We start from the raw sequence: 22,946 nt of genomic DNA, 5'->3' as shown, positions 1-22,946 counted from the left end.
CAGGGAACAAGACAATCCATAACCGAACCTCCTCCCAGAGACTCGGTTCTTGACAGCCCATTCAGAACCTCTTCAATCGCGTAGCCAGATTGGCCGATTTTCCCCACCCTAGCGTCAACCCTGTCCCGGAAATGTCAGGATGTGACAACCCGATTACTGTGCCGCTAGGAGCATTCAGCCCAGAGGTCGAAAAAGTGCTTTGAATGCAATCAAGGCTTTACGGATGCCTAAACGTTTTTAAATCCTGGGACTGGATGTAGGCTGTACTGTACTCGAGTATTCGAGTTCCTGTGCTAAAGATAAGCAACATACGGTAGGTTTATCAGCCCAAGGATTCACTCTCAATCCAGCTCCCAAATCCCCTTGGCCCGGCGACTTGCTACAGCATTGTATTAACCGCGCCGAAGGGGTACGAATAGAAAAAAATTACGACCGAACCTAACTCTGCAACCCTTAGCCCCTCCAGATTGAAAACTTAAGTGAAAAAAAATATGACCCCGGCACTGTAGAGTTGGGTGCAATACGGTACTACGATAGCACAAGCACAGCACCCATCCGGAGCCTGATAAGCGGGTCCCAGATGTGCCAAATACTCGTATCAACCCCCCAAGAGCGCCCCAGAGGATACAATAAATTATCCGTTCCCCGCATTCCTGGTCAAGGGCTGCACACACACATCTTTCCATACCTCCCCCATCGCCTAGATTTCGAACAGGATAGACTGTAAGGCGAACAAGTCATTCAATGTCAATCGTTTCAACAATATATCGCCCACACAGCCATAGCGGATGACAAATCTGAGGTCCTACGGTGGTTGTCACCCCTCAAGCCCGAGAAAAGACATCAACATTTAAGGGAGAACCGACTCGAGAGCGTGGGGCAATGGATTTTTAAAACAAGTGAGTTTCGGAAATGGGATACGGGAGCAGATGGATCTCCTGATTCAGTAATATTTTGCCATGGCGATCCAGGTGTGGGGAAGACTCATCTTGGGTAACATAACTGATCACGGGAGAACGCCCACATCGCTAACTACTTGGATTTTTAGCTCTGTCGTAATTGATTATTTTTATGGTAGCGGAGAGGTTGTCACGGTCGCCGGGCTGTATTGCGACTACCTCGACAGAAGGGGACAGACTACATCAAACATGCTGGGAGCCATGCTTAAGCAGTTGGCCGGCAGCGGACCCATTCCCGAGGAGATACGTAAAGCTTTCGAAATCGCAAAGAACCATTTTGGCGGGGTAGGCCCTCGAGTTCCTGAGCTCGTCGATATGCTGAAGGCGGCAATTGCCCAAAGACAACGGGTGGTTATATGTATTGATGGCTTGGACGAATTGCTCGCCGCAGATCGGACTGGCCTTCTAAGCTCTCTGCAATCTATCGGTCAGGAGTTGCCAAATGTCCAGCTATTTGTGATCGGAAGGCCTTTCATCCGGACTGAGGTTGAGAAGCACTTCCTGAGTATGGGATCAATCTCTGTTAGTCCCAAAAAAGAAGACACAAAGGCATTTTGAGGATGAAGCTAGATGGGGATACAGAACCTGACGCCATGGACGAGCGTCTAAGAGCTGATATCATGGAGATCATTCCGAAAATGATATCTGAGATGTACATACAGATTCCTTGTATTCCAGCATTTAGCAGAAGCTGACAATTGTATCTAGCTTTCTTCTAGTTTCTCTCAGCATCGACGCAATTCTCGCGGAGACAACGGTTCACAGGAGAAAACGAAAGCTTAGACAGATGTCAAGTGGTCAGGATGTAGGGGACGTATACACGGCCACTTTGGAAAGAATCAGGGCGCAGAAGGATGACCGATCGCGACTAGGAATGGAGGCCATCATGTTGGTAGCACATTCAGAGAGGCCACTAAAGCCCGATGTGCTGTGTCAAGCGTTGGGTATAGAAATAGGATCGAAAGATCTTAACAGTGACAATACCCCTTCGATACGAACCATATTGAACTGCGGGCTAGGGCTGGTCACTGTCGATTCATCATTTTCCATTGTCAGTCTCGTGCATTTCACTCTAATGTGAGTATATTCTAGCCAACCCTATATTTTTCCCTAGCCCAAATTTGGCAATCGCAGAGGCATGCTTGACCTACCTAAACTTTGCATGCATGAGGGCTCTCTCGCCGACCCTTTCTTCACCCCCACCAACAACTCCTTTTCTTGAATACGCTTCTTGCTACTGGGGGAAACATGGTAGAATCGAAACCAGCAGAAATGTAATATTACTAGCACGAAATCTACTCAACCAATTCGATACGCACATATCTTGTAAACTACTCTTATTGAAGGAACTCGTGTCCAATAGGCCCTTCAATAGTGCAGGTTTCCCAGTTGGATTCACTGGGCTCCACGGTGGAGCCCTCCTCGATGTCAGGGATATAATGCTTTCTTTATTTGGGATCAAGAAATGGGATCTAAACGCAACTGACTTTCATGGTAACACGCCATTGATTTGGGCCACGATGAAAGGACATGATGGATTAGTTGAAAATACTTGTATTGTCAACTTTTAAGCCGCGAATGAGCGGCATCCCACCCACCAAGACCTGTACTAAGCTATGTACGGTCGTGTCTAAAAAGCTTTCATACCCCCCACTTGGCAACGGTACAACGAACGATCACTCCTACATCTCCACCCCACTATGGCACCACCATGTTCCAGAAGAGCCAGAGAAGACAGAAATAAGGAAATTTATGCCCTATATAAACATACTGATATGGGATATCATAAAATTTCCAAGCTTCTGAAACTCTCCATGTCAACTGTTTAAAGTGTACTCAAAAATGCGAAATTAAGAGATTGAAATACCAATGATGCCCCCAGATCTGCCAGACCAACCAAGATTACTGATGGCAAAAGGCAGATAGTCCTTGGTATTATTAATACTGAGCCTCATTTACCACACAGAGATATTACCCAAAAAATCAAGGTAGAACTTAAAAAAGACACTATTAAAAGGATATCTGCAAAAGCTGGTTTTAAGCTTAAGATTCTTAGAAAAAAGTCATTTTGGAGGAAAGGACAGAAGGAGAAGAGAAAGAAGTTTGCTAGTGTGAGGAGGAACTGGAGAAGAGCTTGGAAATAGGTTGCTTTTGTAGATGAAGCCAAAATTGAATATGATCCAAATCCAGTTGGGAGAAATATCAGACTCAGACTAGGTGAAGAGTGGGAAGAGAAGAACTTAGAGTCTAGCTTTAAGTAAGGATACACCAATATAGGAGTATATGCTACAACGATGCATGGAGGAATGGCAGAATTGATTCTTGTCAGAAAGAGGACTGAGAAGGAGAGGACAAGCAAGGGAGATAGACTTAGTTTCAATGCCAACCAATATACAACAGAAATCCATCAACCCTACCTTATACCCTTTATAAAGGTTATAGATAGAGTACCTGAAACTATCTACATGACTGCTGATAATGTATCATGGCATAATGGTGCAGAAAATAAATAATTGCAAGAGGATAGTGGATATTAAAAATTGCCTTGGCCCCCCCAACTCACCATATCTTAACCCTATTGAAAATACTGCGGCAATTCTCACAAAAGCCCTTAGAAAGCGATTCTCCAAGGTTGAAAGAAGGCCTCATGGTACTTCTGAACTATTTCAGGCAGCAAAGAAGGAGTAGGAAATGATTTTGCAAAAAAATATTTGATGTATAGATTCAGAAGATGCCTGAGAGAATTCAGGCTATATTAGTTGCAGATAGAGGTCTCACAAAATGGTAGTATTAATAAACTGGTATTTTTTATTTCTATTTCTATTTGTTTTAAAATTGTATTTTTCTGTTTTTTTTTATCTAGTTAATGTGGTGGTTCGATGTGATGATACTGTTGCAGTGAAGAGTATGAAAACTTCTCAGACATCACTGTATTTAGGGACTGAGAAATACTAGTATACCTAAAATCTAACAAATATCCTGAAAGGCCAAGACTGCTGTATAGACAATGCAAGCTAGGCGATCAATTAGCCACTAAATTAAACAAGTGTAAAAGCTGTCTTCTGATTGATGTCTTATGGAAATCTGTCTTTCAACTTGAATGACTGGATTTACATGTACTTTTTTTTAGACCTAATACGGTTACACATATCTCCAGAAATACACTGAAATTACAATACTACATACCAACATGATAACCTAAATGGCAATGAAAGTGTCTCTATTACAGACAGCACTATCAACTAGCTATTGCATATGAGAAATATCTTCAAATAATGTACTTTGACATCATGCTATTCCTTTGTATGACGGCAGTTAAAACTTTATCCTAGCAGCTAGCTTTTCGGAATAGTATTAGATGTGGAGCAATTAGTAATAGGAGTGACACAGACTACAAGTCTGATCCTAGGCCAGAAATGATAAAATTCTGATTTCATAAGTTATTTTGCTGGTGCCAATATAGAGCACAATTTATATGTGGAGGATATTTTCCAGCCACAGGCTTAGTAATCTCCATTTAAGCAGCAATATATTCTTAATGCTAGTAAGACAATTAGTAATATTATGATATATGAATAGCTCAATTAGTGTAACAGGGACTTCTTCTGAGAAGATGGATCTCAAGGTTGCGACCGCAACGAAATGAATTCTTCTGCAAAGTGAACAAATATAATAAATATCAAAAGTCTTAACAGTAGAGTTTGAAGAAACAAAAGGGTAAAACTTAATATCGCTAAGCCACAGCTTTCACTTAGTTAAGTCCTGATCTCGAGAGGTAGTTTGCCAGAGTAGAGGAGAACTTGCATATACTTAAGTAGATTTCATATACTGTCAGTTGCTCCCCATTACTACTCTGTATTCGCGAGTACCCAACTCCCTTGGGCTGCCTAGCTAACCTCCATGGGTCAGACCAAAGATCTCCCGTAGCGAACTAGACTACTCTTGTGGTTTTCTAACATCTACCCGATAGAAATATTTTAGCTGCTGCATCTACAATGCAACTACAGGAGTGAAAACTCTTCATATCGCGGACATGTCAGTGGCGAGCTGTCATGACCAAGTAGATGCGATACCAACTATAGAACTCTCTACCCATATACACTTAGTCTTCTACAAGCATCCGCAGCCTGTGAACATCTATCCGGTTCTACTCTATTCTATATTATTCCGGATGATGGTCACATAGCTCCCCTGATAGACCCCTTCGAATGTTGACTACCAATAGGCGCTACCCACAGTCAACCCTACTAGAAACAGGTCTTATCATGACCTTGGCCTAGTGTCTCAGAGTCCCTAACGATTCTCCAATACTATTACACTTTCGGGACAACGGACTTCGGTTACCCTGCCTACTAGCCTTCTGTAAACTCACATACTACCTTAGACTTCAAAGTAGTATTACTCCATCAGTTCTGGTCCGCTTTACATTAAACAACCTGGAGGCTATTCTCCAGGTTCACCTCTACCGCCTCAGGTATCCTGCAGACAGCTTCTGGTCAGACGGATGGCGGGAACGTATACAGTGTTACAAGAGTATCTTCACCTGAAGATACTTACTAGGCTTACAGCAACTCTCCAGGCTGTAGCCCATGACACTAGGGACTTATATACCGGGGCCAGAGGGGGGTGTTAATCACCACACCACCAAGTTACAACTTGCTCAGAGCTCAACCTGTTGTGCGGGAGTGATCTGCACAATCTGAGATTTGAACACCCTACGTAGTTTTGCATGATAAACAATCTAGTAACTTCCCCCAAAGTCCTGCATAACAAGTTTCGTTCAAGGTAGGGTAACTTGGCTCCATAATAGGGTAACCCATAGCCCAAGGCAGGGTAACTTTAGTTCAAAGGTAGGGTAACTCTACTCGGACTCACTGTTGAGTAATTCAGGGTAACTCCCAAATTGATTACTTAGGTTACCCTACAGTGTAGGGTAACTACCGCTTCTTACTAGCACCTGTATACTTCTTAGTATGGTATAGTATGCCCAACCAAAGTACCTAACCAACAGTACCTCTAGCCAGTAGACTCTAGTCTACCACCATTCCTACCATGGTAGTCTCTTGATACTAGTATTGGTATAGGTTTGGTTAACTGTAATAGTACTCCGTGGAGTCTCATTACTATTAGGCCATAATGGATAACTCAGAGGGTCCTTTTATGTCAGATCCTAACTGCAATTTAGCTAGCTACTTGGTCTAAAGTAAGGTGGCAAAGTCAGAGATCAAAGGTTACTTTTACAAAAAACCTGTGTGAGAAGGATACCTGATCATTTCAATTTGCATTTTTATTGCAAAAGTGACTTGAAATATTAGACCCATTAGGTAAGTGGCTCAGGGGAGACAATTAGTATAGACTCAGAGTTTTTTAGGCCAATTGAGATTCGTTTTAGTAGACAAAGATTTGCCCTGTAAGGCTTAATGGTTGCTTATTTTGTTTGACTACTAAGAGCAAAGTAAAGTAGAATAGAATCTTGTAAAAAATATGATATTATTAAAGTCTTCTATCTGTTGCTTAATGATGTATAAAAGCTTGGGAGGTATTTTAAGATTTTTATTCCATGTTTAAATATTCACAGACTACAATTATTTGACATACAATCTATATACAGCTCCAATATAACATGCAATGTCAGTTATTTTCAAACAGTACGAACAGCTGAGGACTCTGAAAGGCATCATACCCTCTGTAGCAATAACTATTTTATTACTAGGAAGACTCTATTTGTTCGAATAGTAATTACCTGATTATCAGAGTTTTCAGACTTATAACTTAGTTCTCAAGTTGAACTGTGTTGGCTCCAATTTCCTATTTTATTGATAAAATAATCAGTTTCATCATAAGTCTGTATTTGCAGAAGTAGTTGTATATGCAATCTTCCTCAGTTGCCAACTTCAAACCTTGATATCTTCAGATCCAACTGTCAGGTTTCATTAGAATAACTTCCTAATGATTGTCAGGAAACCATTCCAGTGGATTGGTAGATCATACTACAATGAGCAAGTCTTAGCTATCTTAAGTTACAGGTTATCAGCTATAGTATGGTATTGGTAACAACTCTTACAACTATGATGTAACTCTTGACCTAGTTATAGCACTTTAGAAAGTCTATTGGTTTTTGTAATAGTAGTTCTTATGAGTTCTGAAGTCTTCTAATTGTTGTGGAGTGGACATGAACGTATTGGTTCTTTGTATAGATTCTCAATCATTTGATATCTTATCTTTATGCTAAAATATCCAGTTACTTACAGTAGATGCCAGTGATGTTCTTTTATATTTGAAGTCTTGTGACTCTCTAAGTAGTGGATGAATTAACTCTATTCTACTTCCCAGGGCTTGCTGAAGGTCCTCTGTCATATATTCCATGAATAAGATATAGTTAGATGATCGGTAATGAGAGATTTAGTGTTATTCTGACACATTAAATTCTGTAGCATTATAGTCACAGGATGCAACTGAGATAGATATGTTGGATGATGTGCATGCACTGTAAAGAGGCCACATAGGTGTGTTGGAGATCAGAGATTCAGCTACCAAGTGTAGATAATCTACTTAGTGTGGTTTCTAGATTTGCTATTCTGGTACAGCTAGTAGAGGTATTTTGTTTGGACCAAATGAAATATGAAGAATTAAACAATCAGGAGTACCAGGATCTGATACCTAGAAACTACTCTAACTTGGGTACACTCGATTGGAATTGGAATCTCTGATATCTAATACCCCCTTTGGGCCTACTTACAGTGCTATTATCTTATCAGATGTATATATCTCAGTTGTGTCCTCCGACTATAATACCATAGAATTGAAGAGGTCTGGATAATACTGTATATACAGCTACCTGTTAGGTAAAGACAACCTGATAGACTTCAGAGTTGTCTAGGCCAATAAAGATTCGTTTCTGTAAATAGAGATTATCTAGGAAGGCGGGAGCTTTACTTGTTTGTTTATGACTACTAACTGCGAAGTAAAATAGGAAAAGTAGAACAGGATTATGAATACAATATTATATTGTTAAGATCCCTTCTCTATTACTTAATGATGTTTAAAGACTTGGGAGATACTTTGATATTTATATTCTACATCAGAGTGTTCGTGGACTACATCTATTGATTATACAACTATATACTTCTCTGATTAAAACTTGCAGTGTCAGGTATTCTTCAAGGTGTGAATACCTGGAGACCCTGAAAATTACCACATCCTCTTTGGTAATTTCATTATAGCTAAGAGGGCATCATGCTGTTTCCAATAGTTATTATCTAATTATCAGAGTTTTTAGACTTATGGCCTAGTTTTCAAGTAGAAGTGAGCTGGCCTACTTAGCTCCATCAATGATGAAATGATCACTTTCATCTGTAGGTTGTATCTGTGAAGGTAGTCATAATCATAACTTTTCTTGGTCACTTGACTTCAAACCTTCATAACTTCCTACTCAACTGACAGATATCTTGTGGAGGACTTCCTACTAACTGACAAGAAGCTATTCCACTGGATAGATAAATAATCTCTAGGTAGGCAACTCTTGGTTGCTCTGGGTAACAGGGTTTCAATCTCTGTTGTAGTATTAAGAGTCATAACTGTGGCTACAATGTGTTTAAAAACCTAATTGTAACACTCAGTGAAGTCCAGTGACTTCTATGGCAGAGTCTCTCTGAGTTCTAGACTGTTCTAATTATTGTTGTCTGGATACAAATGTATTGGTCTCTTGTCGAGATCCTTTATTATTCAAAACTATCTTTCTGATCAAAAATGTCCTTTTACTTACAGCACTTGCCAAAGATATTACATATTTGAAACCTAGTAACTCTCCAAGTAGTTGACAAATTCACTCTGTTCTACTTCCCAGACATAGTCAAAGGTCTCCTCTCATATATCCTATGAATAGGATCCATTCGGATGGACAGTGGCAACCTATATGGTGTTATTCTGACATCTTCAACTCTGTGGTATCATAGTCACAGGATGAAACTGAGACTGATATGTATGATAACATGTGGCCCCCATAACTGGGCTGGAGGGGGGTGTTGGAAACTAGGAATTCCAATTCCGGGTGGAGTTACCCTAATCAGGATGATTCCTAGGTATCAAATCTCGCAATTCCTAATAATACCCAACATTGTGTGTGATAGTTAGAGAGGTACATAATTTCTATAAGAGATAGATGTAGTCCATGAATACTCCATCACAGAATATAAATATTGAAGTACCTTACATGTTTTTACATATCATCAAGTAAGGGAGAAGAGAGCTTAATAATATATTATTGTTTTTACGATTCTACTTTACTTTACCTTACTCTTAGTAGTCATCATAGAATCAAGTAACCTATTCAGCCTTACTAGATAAATCTCCATCTAGGAAACAAATATTTATTGGCCTAGTTGATTCTCAGTCTATATAGATTATTATTGTCTAACAGAGACAATTGGATATAAATCTAGGTTATGAGATAAGATACTTGTTGGGATCTAGATGGAAGATCAGGAGCCTGAATATTAGAACTTAATTGGATAAAAAATGTGCAAAGTAAAGCTGGAGGTGTGTCACAAATTTGGCTTGGCACAGGAAAAGGTTTTCACATGGCTCATGATTATGAGTAATAGGTATGTTATTGTTTCACACGTATGACTCATTTGGGTCATAGGATTTATTATGTTATGATTTGTTATGATTTGCACATGACTCAGTTATGAGTCATGAGACTTGCAAATGGCAAGTATGCCTTGCAAGTGTATCTTATGGGTATGCCTTGCGCATATGATTCATGTTTTACACATGACCTCATTATGAGGTCATGGGCTTTGCACATGTGACCACTTAGGGTTATATGACTTGTTTATTGTGTTAAGATTGGTTTATGAGTTTTTGCACATGACCTTACAATGAGGTCATGGGTTTTGGACATGTGACTACTTGGGTCACATGATTAGTTTGTTAGGATTTACTTTCGCGCATGTGACCTCTTTAGGTCACATGGCTTAGGGTGGGAAGAGTACTATATAGGAAGGCTGGTACGGCCGAGGAGGACAGGTTCTTCACGCTTTGTTCTAAGTACTTTTCCTCCTCCTTGCTGTCACTTCGCCCTGAGCATTTCTTTCGCACCCACAATGGGCCTTGATGCCTTGGATTCTGAGGGTGATATCTGAATTTACTCAGTAGTTTCTGGGGTTCTTGGTGTTGAGGTCTATTTGCATTTTGTGGCAGATTACTTGTTTGCTTCTCATTTTGTTGCCTGCTGGTTATCTCACAATGCTGGTAGTTTGAGCTATTCATCCCAGTCGCTTACAAGCCCCTTTCAGGAATATGTCTTCAGCTTCCTATCTCTTGTCCACTTGCAGGTTTCGTGTTCAATTGGGGAGGATACAACATGGTGTTTGGGGGGATCACTCATGTCGTTCTTTAGGCCAGCTCAAGGTGTTGGGTTTTAACAGAGTCCTTAGTTCTCACAATACAAAAAGCCCTTGGGTTAGACTGATGACCTTTCTAAGTTCAACTTATCGTACCGGCCGCATCAATCCTCAGCTAGTAGGGTGGTACCCACCAAGCCTCTTCCTGTTACATTTTTTCATTTCTACAGTTGGAATCTTACGATGTTGTTTATTACTGTTCCCTTGGAGTTTTTGTCCTTGCAGCATTTACAGTAGTTCAGTCCAATGTCTCCTCCTCGCTTCGGTGGGGACAGCTTTGATACTGAAAACTCTTACCTCCTGGTGTGGTTATTGTTACTACCTGAGGAGGTGTGGGACGATTGGCTGCCATGTTGTCAGTGCATTTGGGTGGTTAGGTTGCGGATTGTGCTTAGCCGCTTAACCCATTGCAAGTAGGGCCTACCTTATCTTTGTCTGCTCCTGTTCACTCGCCCTCCCCCTTTATGTCACGTCAGTTGGGGGTCCCTCTGACCTGTTGTTCAGTCTGTGCTTGTTGCCGGACCTGTGGGGCTGGCTTCGGCTAGCTCTGCCTACTCTTTCCCAGCTTGGTAGGACTTCCGTTCAGCTGGATTGGATGGCATGGCTGGTGCCGGTACCTTCGAGTAATAGTGCTGCCTCCTTAGTGGCTCTCAGCTATAGGTGGTGGGTCCCCCTTAGCTGCAAGGTGCTGGAGGTTAGGGCTCCATTGGTGTAGCCAAGACCAGTTGCTACCTGATGGGGCTATGTATGGGCTATCCTGTGGCTATCAGATAGTTGATCTGCCTGACAGGCTGGGGGGCAGGATGGGCTCTGTGGCATCCAGTGGGTGGGACTTGGGGGGGGCTGATTAGGGGGGGAGAGATACCTGTTAGTACTGGTCCGGCCTGCGTCAGGTTGGACAAGGTCTAATTAAGTGTTTCCAGTCCAGCTTGTACAGTTGGGTGAAACTGCTGAGTGCTGTAAAGCTCCCGGATGGACCGGCTGACTGATGGCCACCTGTGCGGATAGTGGGTTGCGACCATCAGGTTGGACATGTTTGGGTCTTGGTTGCTGGGTTTTGTAGGGTGTGTTTGGTTTCTTTGGTGTGGCTGCGGGTTTGGCAGGAGGAGGCACGGCATGACGGGTGGGAGATAGGCCCTACTGACCTTTTCGGTCGGTTACCACCTCTATGTATTTCTTATGCTTGTATTGTTTTGTTTGGGAGACAGTGTAACGAGACTCTACAGAGTACTATTACAGTTAACTAAACCTATACCCATACCGGTATCAAGAGACTACCGTGATAGGAATGGTGGTAGACTAAAGTCTACCAGTTAGAGGTACTGTTGGTTAGGTACCTCGGTTGAGCATACCATATCATACTAAGAAGTATGCGGGTACTAGTAAGGAGTGGTAGTTACCCTACTCAGTAGGGTAAGCTAAGTAGTCAATTTGGGAGTTACCCTACTCTGTAGGGTAACTCAGCGTGTGGCTACCCTACCTTTGAACTAAAGTTACCCTGCCTTGGGCTATAGGTTACCTGTTATGGAGCCAAGTTACCCTACCTTGAAAGTAACTTGTTATGAAGGACTTCGGGGGAAGTTACTAGATTGTTTGTCAAGTGAAACTAGATAGCATGTTCAAATTTCAGGTTGTGGGGATCACTCTGGCACAGCCAGTTGAGCTCCAAACAAGCTCTAACTTAGAAGTGTGGTGGTTAATACCCCCCTCCGGCCCCGCTATAAGTTCCTGGCGTCATGGGCTACAGCCTGGAGAGTTGTTGCAAGCCTAGTAAATATCTTCAGGTGGAGCAGCTGCTGTAACACTATATGCTTTCCCGCAGTCCATCTGTCCGGAGGTTGTCTGCTGGACACACAAGGCGGTAAAGGTAAACCTGGAGAATAGTCTCCAGGTGGATTCATGTAAAACGCAACAGAACAGATAGAGTAATACTACTTTGAAGTCTAAGGTAGTATGTGTAGTTACTAAAGGCTAGTAGGTGAGGTAACCGAAGTCCATTGCCCCGAAAGTGTAATAGTATTGGAGAATCGTTTGGGACTCTGAGATACTAGTCTAAGTCATGATTAGACCTGTTTCTCAGAGGATTGACTGTGGATAGCATCTATTGGTAGTCAACATCTGAAGGGGTCTATCGGGAGAGCTACAGGGCCATCATCAGGAATGATATGGAATAGAGTAAAACTGGATAGATGTTCACGGGCTGCGGATGCTTGTAGAAGACTAAGTGTATATGGGTAGAGAGTTACAAAGTTGGTATCGCATCTACTCAGGCATGACAGCTCACCACTGACATGTCCATGATATGAAGAGTTTTTACTCCTGCGGTTGCATTGTAGATGCAGTGGCTAAAATACTTCTATTGGGTAGGTGTTAGCAAACCACGAGAGTAGTCTAGTTCACTACGGGGGATCTTTAGTCCAACCTGCAGAGGTTAGCTAGGCAGCCCAAGGGAGTTGGGTGCTCGGGAATACAGAGTAGTAATGGGGAGCAACTGGCAGTATATGAAATCTACTTAAGTATATATGAGATCTCCTCTTCTCTGGTAATCAACTACCTCTCGAGATCAGGACTTAATTGAGTAAACTGCTGTGGCTTAACGATATTAGGTTTTACTGTTTTGTTTCTTCAAATTCTACTGTTTAGACTTTGACATTTATTATATTTGTTCACTTTGTAGAAGAATTCATTTCGGTACGGTCGTAACCTGGGGATCCTTCTTCCCAGACGGAGGCCCCGTTACAGACAGGCTATGGGTACAGAGCCCCCTCAGTGGTATGCTCATCAGAGGAAACCGGCAAAGCGGGTTTATAGGATCGACAGACTGGCATGCGGGTCCGAGAGGTTGATATGTTGGTTGCCTCCTCCCTGCCATTGTGTCGCCTGTAGGTTTAGTCAGTTGGTTTTCTACTGTGATGGAGGTTTTCGTGGGACGGTTTTCAGACTAGGTAGTAGTGATTTTATATTTGTTGGACGAGGAACCTGGTTGGGTCAGTTTTTTGCTAGGCTTTGGCTATGCTTAGTGCTGGTTGGCTTCATGCCAGAGCGGCTATGGACTTGGACCAGGGTGGGCACTGGGTTGTTTGATGGTCTTGTAATTAGTTTTTGTACAGGCATGACACGGGGATGGTAGGTGCAGGGCCTTAGACTTAGTTAGCTTGGGATTAGTGGTATACCAGTTAGCAGTATCCCTGTGCCGGCGGGAGCTCATCGTTTACCAGTGTTAGTGGTATGCATTTAAATAAAATTAGATTGAATTCGAAGTACTTTTTCTACTTCTTGCACTTCATGTCGGAAGTGAGCGCACCAATACTTTACCTTATCTCGCTCGCGATAAATACTTCATCTACTGTTACTTGTTTGTGTTTTTTGTTTTGGGCAATCAGTTTGAAGTTAGTTGTTCTTGCTTAGAAGGCACTTCAGTGTGAGATATCCGTAGCCTGATCCCGGTAATCACTGAGTGTAGTTTGGGCGAGGATGGCATCTTCGACAGCTACCTCTTCCACTGATTCACCCTCCCTTTGAGGATGTTGTCTCCTGTGCATTTCGACTCCAACCTCTCCTCCATACTCGAGGCAGCCCATGCAGCCTCATCTCTTGCGCCTACTACTGAGGCTGATGGTGGCCTTATCCCTACAACTACGCAGTCATATGCTACACTGAAAGGGAACTTTAGTTTCTTACAGTTTCACTACTATCATGGGTGTCAGAATGCGGTGAACCCGCAGTTTGATGACTTAGTTTGGCAAACGGTCGTAGACACGACCATCGCCACGATGAAAGAAGTGGAGGTTTTTGTGAAAGATTTCCGAATTGGTAGAGGCTGTTGAGCTACATGTAGCTTGAACAAGGACACTACCACATGACTCTTCGTTCGGTGCAACTCCAATCACGGCTTGGAGTATTCACCAACTCCAGCACCCTTCCCCCCCAAGACTCTCAGGCCATTTTTCCGGAATCTTCTGTACTACCGGCGGAAAGCATCTTGGTTACGGCTACGATTAAGTCAGGTTCATGGTCTACTACCCCTCCCCTCGCTAGGACCATCTAAAGCAAAATCCTCCGTTTTCTCCTCCAAGCCCCTGTACGCAAGGATGGCTCGCGCACTCCTTCCTTTTTGGATGGGATGTTATCTGGAGAAAGAGCTCTTTATGCGACCTCAAAGTTCAGATTGGATGGCCCTGAGGATGAGGACTACAGCCTCCTGACAGCTGGGATGTGACACCGTACGCAGTCAACGTTCTCCAACAAATAATCCGCTGCTCCTGCTCTGAAGCCACAATTTTTAAAAGCCATCAATGTCGATGAAAAATAAAAGAAACAGATCATCCCTGCTCTCCTTGGCCTGCCCCTTTATGTACATTACAGGCACCTGACTATTCCCCCACATAGGAGACTCCCATCGACTATCGAGCCTACACCACTCTACCCATCCCCACTAGTAACCGAAGATATCCCGTCCACCTCAGAAGTGTTGGCTCAAGCCACTCCCATAGACTTAGAAGAAGGGTACAACTCTGAAGTGACTGGACTGGGCGATAGCATCAACGCCCCCTCTCCAGCAATAGCATCGTTGCCACTGACCTTTGAAAGAGAATGGGCTTTACCTGAAGGACAGTGGTCAAGCCCCTGGGAAGCCTCAGACGACGCCCAAATACTGCTAGAAGTTTGACTTCCAGATACCTAACCTGTGGGAGCCTATACCGCTATGGCTCAAACAAACTCCATCATGGTAGAAGTATGTGAGATGTTGGATGAAGGTATGACTCTCTCTCCGGGACCCCACTTAGGTAGTATAATTAGATCCATGTTAGAAGAGCAGGAGATCATCCACTATGACAATACGTAGCCTCTCCTCTCCTCAGAATCTGGGTCTATTAAGGATGATACGGTACAGGATATTCGAACCTAGATGAACAATGTCACTGCATTTAGTAATGAAGGACTAGAGGGCGGGGTGAATTACTGGAGCTGAGTACACCTGGTGGAAGGGGCGGTGAAAGTGCTGACAGACATTGTTGGCAAATAAGAAAAAGAGATAGAGACCCTGCGAGGTAGGCTGTCCCTCCGCTGATCTCCTTCAATGGTGACTGGCAATACCCCGTCTATTTTGTTGAGGACAAAACTACCCCCTGTCATCTCGAGGGGAAAAGAAGCCGCTGTGGCGGCTCCTAGTGCTTAGGCCTCCTTTACGAAGATAGTAAAACGGATTGTATATGTGTCCAAGCCTCCCGCCACTCAAGAAAAACAGGTACCCTTCACCTACCCCTTATCGGCAGCCTCCTCCCTCTAGTCTTGCAGTGGAAGCGTCTCCAGTGAAGGAGGGGTAAACCTAGGTGTGGCTCGCAGGGGCGAAGTCAAATCGGTAGACAGGAAGAAAGAGGATGGGGAGGAAGGAGGAAAGAGTTTGGGAAGAAGACGTGGTAAATGCTTGAGTGATGCTGCCAGAAGGAGAAGAAAGACTACCTGAGCATCTGGTAGTGAGAAGGAGATGGCAACCCTGGCCAAGACCCAGGGAAAGAATGCTGATAGGCAGGAACCAGCTCCTGTGGCTACTGCACCTGCCGCTTTACAGGCTCAGTTGGGGCCTGCCGCTATGGCCAGTATCAAGATCGCCGCAGCCCTGGCATGACAGAAATACTGACGAGTTCTGATGGGGCATCTCGACCTACTCAAATCAGTACCAGCACTACCACAGTCATGGCCAACTCCGGATGACTGCGGGAGGCATATTACTATGCAGTTTGCTACACGCAGGGAGGTTGCCTTACCAGAAGAAGTTAGCATCAAGGCAATTAGGAACTGGATCAACATAACCTTCTCCAACTAAGGAAAGATTCAGGGCAGTACCCCGTACATCCAAGTTGGGCACGTCTGGTTTGATATTAGTTGAATCTTTCTGACTCTGGTAGGACATTCAGTTACTGAACTAGGCAACTTAATCGACAAGGCGAGGCTCGACCTACTTAGAGAATTGTCACTCCAGGAGTTTGAGTTCCAGAGGAACCTGAAGAAGGTGAAGATTTTCGTTTCTGGTGTCCCGCTGGCTGACACAGGACAAGGATCAGTTTGGAGGGTTGATGGGTGGACTGGGAGCGCAGCCTTCAATGGTCTCTGCACTGACCTGGAGCAATCCAATACTGGTGTAGTTACTGTTTCCTGACTAGATATTATAGGATCCATCCACGCCATGAGATAAGCCAATGCTATAACATGTAGTATCTGTTTTGTAGTTGACAGGAATGAGGCTATCAGGGAAAGACTGGCCAAGGGAAACATTTAGTTAGGAGTAGGAGCCTGCAACCTCCTGGTATTTGAAGAACATAGACCTCTAAAGATTTGTGGTAAGTATTTGGAGACAGGCCATTTGGAGGCTATATGTGGTCGCCGACTGCACTGTCACTTCTGTTTTGAAGTGCATTTTTTCTAGGAACATATGTGCAGCAAGCTTAGATGCCCTGGAGGTGTAGACTAGGCCTGGGGACATACTAGAAGACAATGCTGGCTCTGCGACTGGATGGACCACTTCACCAGGTATGAGCAGAGCCCAGGAGTCAGGTCATTACCCCTAGTTATGTCATCCTTGCCTCCGAAGCAGGGGACAGCCCCACCAACGGAACCTGCCAGGAAACCGCAGCAACTAGGAAGTTAAACAAGTAGGGTCCGAAGAAGACGCCCCAGTTGTAGAAGGCCTCCAATATTACAACTAGTTGAGATCAGCAGCGATGAGGAAGATAAAAGTCCCCACTGTAAGTCGGACAAGGCCAAGGGTAAGGAACCGGAACGTCCCTCCCCATCACCCTTCCCGGCGTGCGGGATTTTAAAAATGACTGCCACCACCAAGCCCAGCCGGAAAGATACTTTTTGGACTACCCAGGGCCAGGATAGTGGTGCCCCTTATACCTCTGGCCATTGCGGCCTGAGTGGATCAGTTGAGGCTCCCTTTTAATGCTTATTACGACAATGGCATTAAATGTGGGGAGGAGTAGTCAGAATTGAGCATTGGTATTTGATTTGTTTTCTTTTATTGATTTGTTTTTTTATTATTGAGCTACTGGTAGACCAGGAGGGGTTACATGTATCTGTAAATGTTAATGGGTAGGATTTGTTTTCTTTTGTTAAGAAGTCGGGTGTTGAGGTGTTTGTTCAGTCCCATATTTATTGGATGTTTGAAATAGTTGGGCACGGGAAAGTAGTGCCAGTGTTGGCTATTGGGAGAAAGGGGCGAAGAAAGTGCTGACTGGAGTCTACTTCAGACCTGGCTATAATAAGGACCAGTTTGTGAGTTGGTTAGACGAACTCGAGGAACCAGACATCGTGTTTGGTGACTTCAATGCCAGACACCAAGATTGGGACCCCAATGTGGACCACAATAATAGGGGTGAACGATGGCTGAATCAGTGGTTCACAGCTCAGACTTGCGACATGAACACGGTCCCCCCAATAGTGCCAACATTCTAGGATGTTTCCAGGATCAACCTTTTCCTACACCGTGCACCATATGTCAGACATCGATATCTGGACGCCGATGGCTGTGAGCATAGTCCTCAGGCCCTTAAGTTGGCTGCTGATCTTCCAGATAACATGATGTGTAGGAGGCTAGCCTGGAAGAAGGTAGTTTGGTAAAAGGTTGGAAAAGGTTGGATAGCCTGTAGGGGATGGAAGACTGGAAATTGTAGGAAGGAGTGAGACGAGTGGTGGACGCACTCCTACGGGCCTCCGTTGGTAGAGATCAGTGTGAGTGGTGGACACTGGAGTTGGAAAGAATAAGGTTGGACATGGCCCAGCTGTGTTGGTACGCTAAACATGGGGCAGAGCTGATGGAGGACTTTAAACTAGCCAGATGTATTTATCAGGCATGCCTAGTAAGGGCTAGATTCGAGCACATCGGGGAAAAACTAGCAGAGAGCTAAGACCTAGATATTTTTAGGTTGGCACGGAAGCCAGAAGCTAAGCGAACCCTTCCCTAAATGGTCTGCACAGATGGGTTCTATGCTACTATGCATACAGATATTAGTGACCTGATTGCACAACAGTTGTTCCCTGTCGACCCCACCTCTTGGGAGGACTCTGAGATCAACATGGATAGTGCTCAAGAGATGGAAATCGCCTTTGCCAGGTCCCCTACGAATACAGGCCCAGGTGAGGATGATATTAGCTATCTCTTCCTATGTTTTTGGAAGTGAAGAGATACAGCAATGTTGATGCGTCTCGTTGACTACAGGTTATAGCATGATATCCCAGTCTGGCACAAGGCTGAGGTGGTGCTCGTACCTAAGCTTGACAAACCCAGGTATGATGTCGTGAAATCTTGGAGGATGATACATCTCCTTCCGACAACGGCGAAGGTCATGGAGCGAGTAGTCCTGTTGAGATTGGCCACCTGCCTAGATCTGGGAGAAACACAGTTTGGGTCTCTCTGAAAGTGTGGGGTCCATGATACTATGATAGTAGTCTTTGAATTCTTGCAGCATAACAAGAAATACAAACGACTGATCTTGTCAATAGACATCAAAGGGGGGTTGGATAATATTGATATCGATCTCCTGTCAGACTTTCTGATAGTCTGGGGATGTCCCCTGTACCTGGGCCGGTAGATCGGGAGGTGGGCTTCCTGTCGGTCCGTCCAGTTTCGCTTCAACAGATGTGTCTCCTGACCCTGCTATATCAGTAAACGGGTATGGTTCCTGCCATTTCAAACAGGAACCCTGGGTGTGCAATGAGTGTTATATGTGGCTGTACAAATTTAATTGCTATGACATGCATTCCAGGGTATATCCATAGCTTTCCAACATAGGGTTAGAGGTATAAGGTTATAATACAGCAATTAATAAGTATTATAATATAAGTTCATGAATAGAAAATATACATACTTAATATGATAAATAGTATAATATTATTATAATGTAATATGATATGAGAAAACTAGAGATTAATATATATTGTATTAAATTTAATTACAATACATATTTTATTCCACCTCAATTGTATTGGAAACACGTCTGTGGCTTTTGTACTTGTGCTTTACAGTCTCATGAAATTGAGAAGAGCCATAAATAATTCTCAGACAATATGCCTCTCTTATCCTCTCAGCTCTGTGTGTAAATTTGAAATTCAATCCAGCTTCCATAGAAGTCAATGCCTCAGGGATAAGATAACATAAGGTCTTGATACTATAACCGCAATTATTCCTTGTATATTTCTTTGCTATGCCCCACATATATTCGATGAAGTTTAGTTCACAGTGAAATTTTGATAGAATAAAACCTGATGAGAATACCGCTCAATCTCTTCCTGTAGTTGGCATTTTTAGTTTCGGAAATCCAGTTTATTGGCAATAAGTACTCGAGCACAGCATTGGCCTCCAACAAGACAGGTTTTAAGACTCTTTTCTATTTCTGGCTTTTTACATTGAAGTCTTAGGCCACCACTCCACAATCCTCTTTCATCCAGAACTTTTTTCAACTCTTTTGCCTGTCTATCCTCTATTATCATACTTTGAATTTGTCCTGTGAGTTGATTGAAACCAGGACGTAGTAGGTTTTATGCTCCGCCAGGACGAAGACTCATATTTTTGCACGAAGAGTATCTGATGCAAATGCAGAATGGCTTGTTGCATTGTCAAACCTGAAGAGTACTTGACAACCTGAATAGGCAGATTTAAAGATTAGAATAGCAACTCTGATAACCTGACGTACAAGGTCATCACCATCCCACCAGCTGTCACCACCATATTCAATAAGTATTGTCGCTGTATACTCACTGTACTATAAGTTGGTATTAGATGTAAGATAAAAGTTTGGAAGATCGCTACTGGACAGCCATCCTGGGTCCTGCAAGCAACCACAAAGGGTAATAAATTCTGAGACCATAATTCCCTTACTGTAAGTCTTTTTTCTCAAAGGGGGCTCTCCTTCCTTCATCCATGCAGATCATCTTCCATTATTTACATCAAATGTGGATTTGTCGTGTGTTACAAGAACAATTGGTCTTTGACTAAGTGGAAGGTTTTCAGGATAAATCATAATCAGCTTTCCTTCTAGGCTTAGTTCCCACTTAACCATAAATGGTTTCAATTTCAAGAGCTGGAAGAAATTCGTCTTGTCTATATCTGACTACATCTTGACGTTCATGACCATCCCTATAAACGCCTTTCTTGATCTCTTTATACATATATCCAAGACATCTTAGCCAGTGAGAAGCAGTTCTACTAGTCAATACCTTCTCTATGGCTGCAGGTGAAGGCAGTGGGAGTTGAATATTGGATGTAAGATTGAGAGAGCTAGTGCTGCTGGATGTCTCTGCTTGGGGTAATGTACTATCAGACCAGTATTGTGTAATAGTTGTGGCTAATGAGTGTGCAGTGACTGCATCTCTGGTGTGGACGATATACTCTCTAATCGCGAGTTGCGTTCCCTGATCATTTAGTCAAGAAATGATGCTTTGCTTGTCTAGTGATTTGCGGAATGTTATCCCCCACCCTCTTATCTACTGGCACTCATCTTGAATCAAGTGTCATGCTGCTTTGCGACCCTTGTCAGCCCCTGCTACTACAAGCTTGGCTAGTTCTATCCGTGGCTTTTTCCAAGTTGGCTTTGTCAAACTGAGCTTCTGAAACTGCAGAAATTGCAAGACATGGTGGTAATTCTCCAGTTTCAGACCTTTCAGTGGACACTTTTCTGACCGGAAATATTTTTTTAAATCTCTAATCGCTATTAGTTTATAATATTAGCAATTGATAATTCTAGTTCTCATATATAATCTTGATTAAGTTATAGCCACTATGACCAGGTTAACTTACCCAAAGATAGAAGATATATTTTGATCTTCTGCTTGCATGCAATCTCAACTCATGGCCAACTGCTAACTGCCTGCTCCAGACAATTTACTAGCTGGCTTTTATTCTTATCACACTGATAAATCTCTATAGACATAGTTATATAATCATTATTAGCTATACTATTACTAAGCATATATAAATCCGAACTGGTAGTATATCTGGTATCATACCTGGGCTATTATTTCTTTCTCTAATTACTTCCTCTTGGTCACTTATAGCTATAGCTTTTTGCTTCCTATCGCTCCATTGGGTTTGTCGAAAGACCTCCTTTACTAGTATATGATCATTGTGTACATCTAGTTTTCTCTTAGTAACTATCATACATTTACCAACAATATCTACAATTGATTCTCTCGTATCTGACTCATAATTGAAGTGATTTTCTGACTCGGTGATCAGTTTAGTAGTAATTATGCTTTGCGATATGACTTCGGACTCATGGAGAGAGGGCGCAGGGGGATTTTGCTTGCAAGGACAGCCACCAAGTAGTCCTACAAGTTGGCTGGAAGCTTTTGCTTTTTTTGGACACAGTATTGGTAAAGTAATTCTGAAATATATATATTGGGTGATAGAATTGATATGAAACACAGTTGTAATTTATCAATTCAACTGTCAAAGCAGAATATACCTACTATGGTAAGTATTAATACAATAAGATTATCTTATTTCTATTAGAATTAGTTATGATTGTTCTAGGTTTTAGGCTTCTTGTGATTGTATTTGTCAGAAAAGTATTATCACGAAATAGAAAATCACATTTTCAAGTAATAATTTCATGCTTACTAAGAAAACTAAGTGTGGCTCACATAACACTTTTTCATCATTCTTACCAAAAATCCAAGCTTTTAAATCCCTAAGGATATGCAACTACAAACATAATTGCAAAAGAAAAACCTGTTTCCTATAATCTTTCATCATCTCTTCCCAAAACAGGTTTTTCTACCGCCATTATATTTGTAGTTAGGTATGCTTAAGAGTTTAACATACACCCAATTTTAGGTCCTCTTTTTGAACAGCATGAATCATACCTCAGGGTTCGCCCCTTTCCCCATTCCTTTTTGGTGGGTATGTAGCAGATATATTCAGGCCATGAATGCGATACTCCCCTGGTGTGCGTCAACAGGTAGTCTCATACGTTGACGATGGGATTATTATGGTAGCAGCAGAGTCCTGTAAGGCCACCCGATAGCATGGAGGAGAGATATTTGCAGAGTGCGACCACATATCCAGAGCCAGGGAGATGGGATTTAGTGTCCTCAAGACTCAGTGGATTGAATTTGGGGATAGGGCATGGGAAGGAATGGTGCTGTTAGGAGAAATGGTTTTACCTTCAGAAGACTTGCGGGTTCTTGTGTATCGTTTTAATGTATTTTTTAACTTTTCTTCTTATGTAAAGTATTGGTTGAAAAGGGGGTTAGGTATTAGGAGAAGAATTTCGGCACTAGGGGGAGATTTGGAAGTGTTGGAGGATTAGGAGCATTGGAGAATTACTGCTTGGTACAGGCAGTCTACCTTCTGACCATTTACTATGGACTTGAGTTTATAACCAACCATGCATTGTATGTGAAGTAAATTCAGGTCCACATCAATGACTGTCTCTGATCAGTGTTTTGGACACCTATGAAACTGGCAAATAACATATTATTAGCCAAGTTTGGGGCGCCACCTGTTGCTATTCAGGGAAGGTACCTACAACAGAGGTATTACAGTCGGTTCATCAATTACCAATACTGGGAGGAGCCT

Source organism: Tuber melanosporum (genome assembly GCF_000151645.1).
Source record: "Tuber melanosporum whole genome shotgun sequence assembly, scaffold_148, strain Mel28".
Classification (NCBI taxonomy): domain Eukaryota; kingdom Fungi; phylum Ascomycota; class Pezizomycetes; order Pezizales; family Tuberaceae; genus Tuber; species Tuber melanosporum.
The sequence above is the reverse complement of the archived record's forward strand: the minus strand, read 5'-3'. Positions refer to the sequence as shown.